We start from the raw sequence: 5,993 nt of genomic DNA, 5'->3' as shown, positions 1-5,993 counted from the left end.
AGGTCCCGGATGGCTGCAGCCTGCAGGACCGCACTGGCCCTGGCAGAGGTTGGGGGGAGGGACTCTGAACGCGCAAATCGCGTGGAGACTGAGTCTCTGGAAGAAGAGAGGAGCTTAGGTTCCACGGAAGGAGCATAGAAGTCTCTAAGGGGATTGGGAGCGGGGGCTCGAGATGAAGGCGCTGGGTGGAGGCGGGGGTCTAGAGAACCTGGTGCGGGGGAAGCCGAGACAGAAACGGAAGGCGAGGGTGGGGTCTCAAGAAGTGAGGAGTGGGAGGAGAGAAGGGAGGGAAACTGAACGCAATGTCGCTGAGGGTCGGGCTGCGGAAGGTGCAACTGAGTTGGAGGACCGACTACAGTTTTAAGAAATTCGACAGCAGGCAAGTGGGAGGGGGCGCAAGGTTTGGGACAGTGTGTACAGAGGGGGAACCAAAGATCCTTTGTTATGTTCTCATTGAAAACCGACCCTAATTTTTCGGCGGGTCTCAGTGAACATCCGTAACTCTGGGGAGATACACACTGCGGATCTGTGTCTTGGTCTAACAGCTGTTAGCTGAATTTGAACTGCGCTGCTGATGGTCACGTAAGCTTAAGAGGAGGGGATAAAGGCATCCAGCCAATCTTTTAAAAAAAAAAAATTTTTGTTATCTTATTTAAGTCATTTGGTTACAGTTTTATATTTTGAAAAGGATTGCGAAAAAGTCTCCAGCGCTGCCTCTTATTCCTGTCCCTTTACTCAGTTTTACCTGACAAGCAGGCTTTACAGCGTACCTCGGAATTGCTAAACGTGTCTGTGTGTCTGTTTCTTTTCTGCGCCATGCCCTTTGCCTTTTGCTTCCTGCTGGGTAGTATGCGACTTGAGGTGACAAACACTTGCATTGTGTTTGAGAACCCTGTATTTTAAGCGACAGAGCTCCCCAACTCAAAATTCAGCGAGTGACATTCGCAGTTAAAGGATTTGGTCTGGAATCACTGCCAGTACCACGCAGCTTCTTCATTAATATTTACCAGTGTAAGTCCCGTCCAAGGAAGCCTCTGATTGCTGAACCACTAAGTGCATATGCCCCTTACCACATACATTTTAGGCAGGCTAACCGAGGGACACTCACATATGGTTGAGCTAAGATGATTGTGGGGGTGGTGAGGAAATGCTGCGCACTGAGTAACCTCTGAGCTCCCCAGTTTGCAGACAGTTGCGACCTCACATACACAGTAATGGAAAAAGATACCTGGGTTCCAGAGTTTAATTTTTTCATGAAGAAGTTTACGTACACATCAGCCATTCTGACAATCAAAATACGAGTGCAATAGAAACAAGGTGTTACTGTGTAGTTGGCTACATATGTGTAGACAATGACAAAGACCAACTGACATGCCCCACAAAAAAATGATATCTACCGTGATCGTTGCATCTCTTTTGCAGTACTGAAATCATACTGAAGATTGTCTTTTCTGAAGAGTATAATCTCCTTAGCACCTGATTGGGAATTATCTATAATGCCCCCCCATTCCACCCCACAGGTGCGGGGAAATAAATACTGTTGTCCACATTTTGGGGAAGTAGGTTATAGAATATTTAATTATATTTTTCATTCCCTAAATAAATTCTCCTGATCCTCCTGGGGAGGGAAGAAAATATTTGTTTCATCAACATGATTTCTTTCCTAATAGCGTCTATCATCTACAGCAACAAGCCCAACGCAAGTCCTGAAATTCGGAAGGTGGATAAGGCTTGTTGATTGCAATGTCAAGGTAGGATTTGGGGTGCTTTAGCAAAAATGACTGTGTTTGCCTATCTGCATTATCTAGAGAGGGTTATTAACCCTTTCTATGCTTTCTTGAGGAGATTATCTCCATCTAGAGGTGTCATGGATGACAGTGATGACTTTTTCAGATAACGTAACAGGCTTTTGTGCAGTATGAATTCATCAGAAAGGTGAGAACTGATATTTCTGGGAACCTTCTGGATACCAGATGTGGATCCAGGACCATTACATATTTTATATATATATATATATGTATATAATATTATTTCATATAGTCTTCATAGCAAGTCTATGAATGATGAAGATATTATTATCCTACATTTTATTGGTGCCATTAGATTTTTTTCCCCTCAATTTCTCAAGGAATTCTCGAAAGTTAATTTAAGGCAAGAGAATAAGAAATATTTATTTGCGCTGCCAAGGCTACTTAGGAAGAGCAATAAAAGTAAAATATAAAAAGCCTAACATTCTAATGGATTAGTCCAACATAATTGAGTCAAGCCTCAATAATTTTACTGTTCCATGTATTTCCTTCAAGGAAATGTCATCTCTCTCCAGCTAAGAGAAACACAAAAATTTAAAACAAAATTTTGGGGGGAGATTATCAATAACCAACATTAAATATCCTCAGTATTCTTGTTAAATTGTTCAAGGCCTGAGATTAAAGGAGGCTGCAGTTTGCTGAGCTTGCTGAAAGATAATTAATTCCCAGGTTTTAATGGCTCCTGAAACTCCAGACTATTTGGCCAGTATTATTAAAGAACATCTTACCACCTCTCTTTCATAGCAATGGAATACCTCACAAAAGGATGATGTACGTGTACTGGGATTATTTTAGTAAAGCATCTGATACAGCTTAGTATTGTCTAGTGGAAGAACTGCTAAATTATGTTCCTCTAGCTGGTTGGGTAGCCATGAGCAAACTAGGAAAACTTCATCATAAATTGAAGTTAATAATATATTATTGTGATATTTTATGTCAGTATCACATATAACCCCACCTGATTGTTGTGAAACAGATGGGTATAAGCACTTTGAAAATTTTAAATTATTGCACTAAGCAACATTTATTATTTATTTGTTAGCATTCTAGGCTACCTATGTCATTTCATCTACATATTGTACTGTTGAACCTCAAAAAGAATCACCAAATCACCAATCTCCAGCCTAATGTGTGCTCAAGTCATGGATCTCTCCAACACTGCCATTCTTCAAGACATTTTAAGAAGGCTTTTCCATATACTGAGAACATTGCTGCAAAACAGTCTAGTCATCTCCATTCTAGACAAATAACATTGAAAACAACCAAGTGGTTAAGTTGCATCATCATTTGGCTAGTCATTAGCAGATTTAATACTAATGTTCACCTTCAGCAACTCTTTGCCAATCACTTCTGACATTTTAATGCACAAATGACATAGTGAAAGCAGGATTTCAAATAAGATGTACATAAGATGGAATTTTAATTCTGTTTTTGTCTCCCTTTACCTGGCATCTCTACTTCAACCTCGCTATTCATTCCTCCTCTCAGCTGTGGCTAAGACAGTGTCATCTGCAGTTTCCTAAAATACTTGCTTATGACAGCATTGTACATATAGCTGTCATTTGATACAGTCATTCTTGTTAATTATGGTTAACCTTATGCACAGATAATCACTTACATGGCCTAATTTGAGAGGCACTAGAAAGGCCTTCTGGTCCCTAAACTAGTATCCTTCGTGGTTTTCCATATAACTTGAAATTCTACATTCAAGAATTTCGCTCTTTCATCTTAGTCATTGTCTCCTTTAAATACAAGTACACCCTTGGGTAACATACTGTTATTATTACCTATTAAGAACTATGCATAAATGTATTGAAAGTCATTAGAAAGCCTTTAGAACTGCATTGTCCAGTGCAACAGCCGTCAGTCATATATGGGTATTTAAATTCAGGGTTGAATTAGCATTAATGGCAAGGCGTGGGGACGAGCTCAGTGTAAAAATAAATAGTGAAAATTGAACACCACTGAAACCAAAGACAATGTCAACTAATATCTAGACAAGGATAGCAATGAATGAATTGGCTGGGGTTTCCTTTACTTTTTCATAAAACATGATGTCTTCTTTAAACTCACCAGTAAACGCCTGTGAATAAATGTCACAGTGTTCAAATGTTTTGCAAGTGTATTTTACATTTACATATCTCCCATTTGGTCTCAGGAATCAAGATTCACTGAATACTCTTCAATTATAGCTTCCTGTAATCAAAGTAGTAAGACTTGCCCAGTTAGCAAGTAATTATTCTTCAGAAGAGAGATATAAAAGATGATAACAATGGCCACTATTTATTGACATTTTCCATGCGCTACACATTCTAAGAGGTTTACAGGTATATAATCACATAAGCCTCATGACTACCCCATGAGAAGGTACTATTATTATTCAGTTTGCAGTTAGGGAAACTGAGGCATACAAAGAGGTTAATCTGTTCAAACTGAATGAACAAAACAAAGCTTGAAACCAGGTGGTTTTATTCCAGAGGCCAAGCTGTTAAGCAACAAACTATTGCCTCTGTTTAGAAATTGGCCAATTTTTCTTTCATACTGTAACAACTAGTCTTTGAACAGAATAAATTTGCATATAAATGTGAGCATATTAATGGACAATGTCCATTAATCCTCGATATGCTGTTTGGCAAAGCAATGTGATAGATGTGCAGCATTTCATTTAGAGATTCACCTACCAATAAAGAAGTAGAGCAAATGAGAAAGTACTGTTAATGCTGAGAGACTGGGGGACAAGAAGCTGAGTGAAGCTCGGGGGAGTTACAGAGATAATACAAAGACAGAAATGAAGTCAGGGAAATAATGCAATTGTATGTAGAGATGATTGGACAGGCAGATGTTATTACTGTGAGTTGGACCCACAGGTTTCTACTACATGTAACACCACAACAAAGGCCATTCATATTTGGTCATTTATATAATGCTGTCTACTTGAAATTCAAGCAGTAAAATAGAAGCTCTGAAGGTCTAAGACTGAGTTGAGAAGGATCATTAAAAATCATTTCTCTCTTTCTGTGCTGATAGTGTTCCCGCAAACATGGTGAAAGTTCCTAAAACACCCAAGACTTTATTTAAGAAGTGTGGCTAGCACCAACTCCACAAAATGACACAGTACAAGAAGGGTAAAGATTCTCTGTATGCCCAGGGAAAGCAGCATTATGATAGGAAGCACAGTGAATATGGTGGGCAGACTAAGCCGATTTTTCAGAAAAAAGCTATAACTACAAAGAAGATTGCGCTAAGGCTTGAGTGCACTCAGTCCAACTGCAGATCTAAGAGAATGCTGCTATTAAAAGATGCAAGCATTTTGAACTGGGAAGAGATAAGAAGAGAAAGGTCCAAGTGATCCAGTTCTAAGTGTCATCTTTTGTTTTATTAAGAAGACAATAACATCCTGAGTTTGTGTTAAAAATTATTTATCACATATCCGGAAGGTTTCAAGTGTTGTCTGATCCCATTTGCCATGTATTTCTTTTTCACAGTAGAGTCAGGAAAAGTAATTTGATAACTATGACTTGAAAAATAGGTGCTATAAAAAGTAACTGCCAGTTTTTTACTTTACTTATCTGAGCCCAGGTAGAAGAATGGCGTAAACCCGGGAGGCGGAGCTTGCAGTGAGCTGAGATCCGGCCACTGCACTCCAGCCTGGGCGACAGAGCCAGACTCAGTCTCAAAAAAAAAAAAAAAAAAAAAAAAAAAAAAAAAAAAAAAAAAAGAAAAACCATATCTGAGTACAATACTTAGACTAAAGTTATTTCAGGGTAGAAAGACCACACTTCGAAAAATTCTAAGTATGATTAAAGTCTTTTTAAAAGTAGGTTTTTAAAAATTCAGTAACCAAACCAATTACTTCCATTTATTACTTCCATTTTAAATTGACAAAAAATGTGATCCGTGATTCAAAAATAATTTATTGCTAGAAAGATTGGAGAAGTCCATTACTGTGTTATGTAGCTTCCTCTCCCAAATGTATCTATATTCTGTCTGTTCTTCAGGGTCTGTTTCAAACCCCACCTCTTGCAGGAAGCTTTTGTTGACTAGCCCACATATATGATAAGTGCCTTCCCCATAGTAGGTAATCAATTAACATATCTTGATTGGTTGTATTGTATTCCAATGGTTAAAGTAAAGGTGAAAGAAGATGCAGGAAGAGCTAAAATAGAATTTTTAGCGCATCTGCAC

The 5,993-nt window shown here is 38.8% G+C and overlaps 1 pseudogene; it reads left to right on the top strand.

Annotated features, from left to right (window-relative positions):
* The first annotated feature begins 777 nt into the window (after positions 1 to 777).
* On the top strand, positions 778 to 5,470 carry LOC110742105 (annotated as a pseudogene).
* Positions 5,471 to 5,993: the final 523 nt, after the last annotated feature.

The sequence above is a fragment of the Papio anubis genome, chromosome X (assembly GCF_008728515.1).
Source record: "Papio anubis isolate 15944 chromosome X, Panubis1.0, whole genome shotgun sequence".
NCBI classification, from domain to species: domain Eukaryota; kingdom Metazoa; phylum Chordata; class Mammalia; order Primates; family Cercopithecidae; genus Papio; species Papio anubis.
The sequence above is the reverse complement of the archived record's forward strand: the minus strand, read 5'-3'. Positions and strand labels throughout refer to the sequence as shown.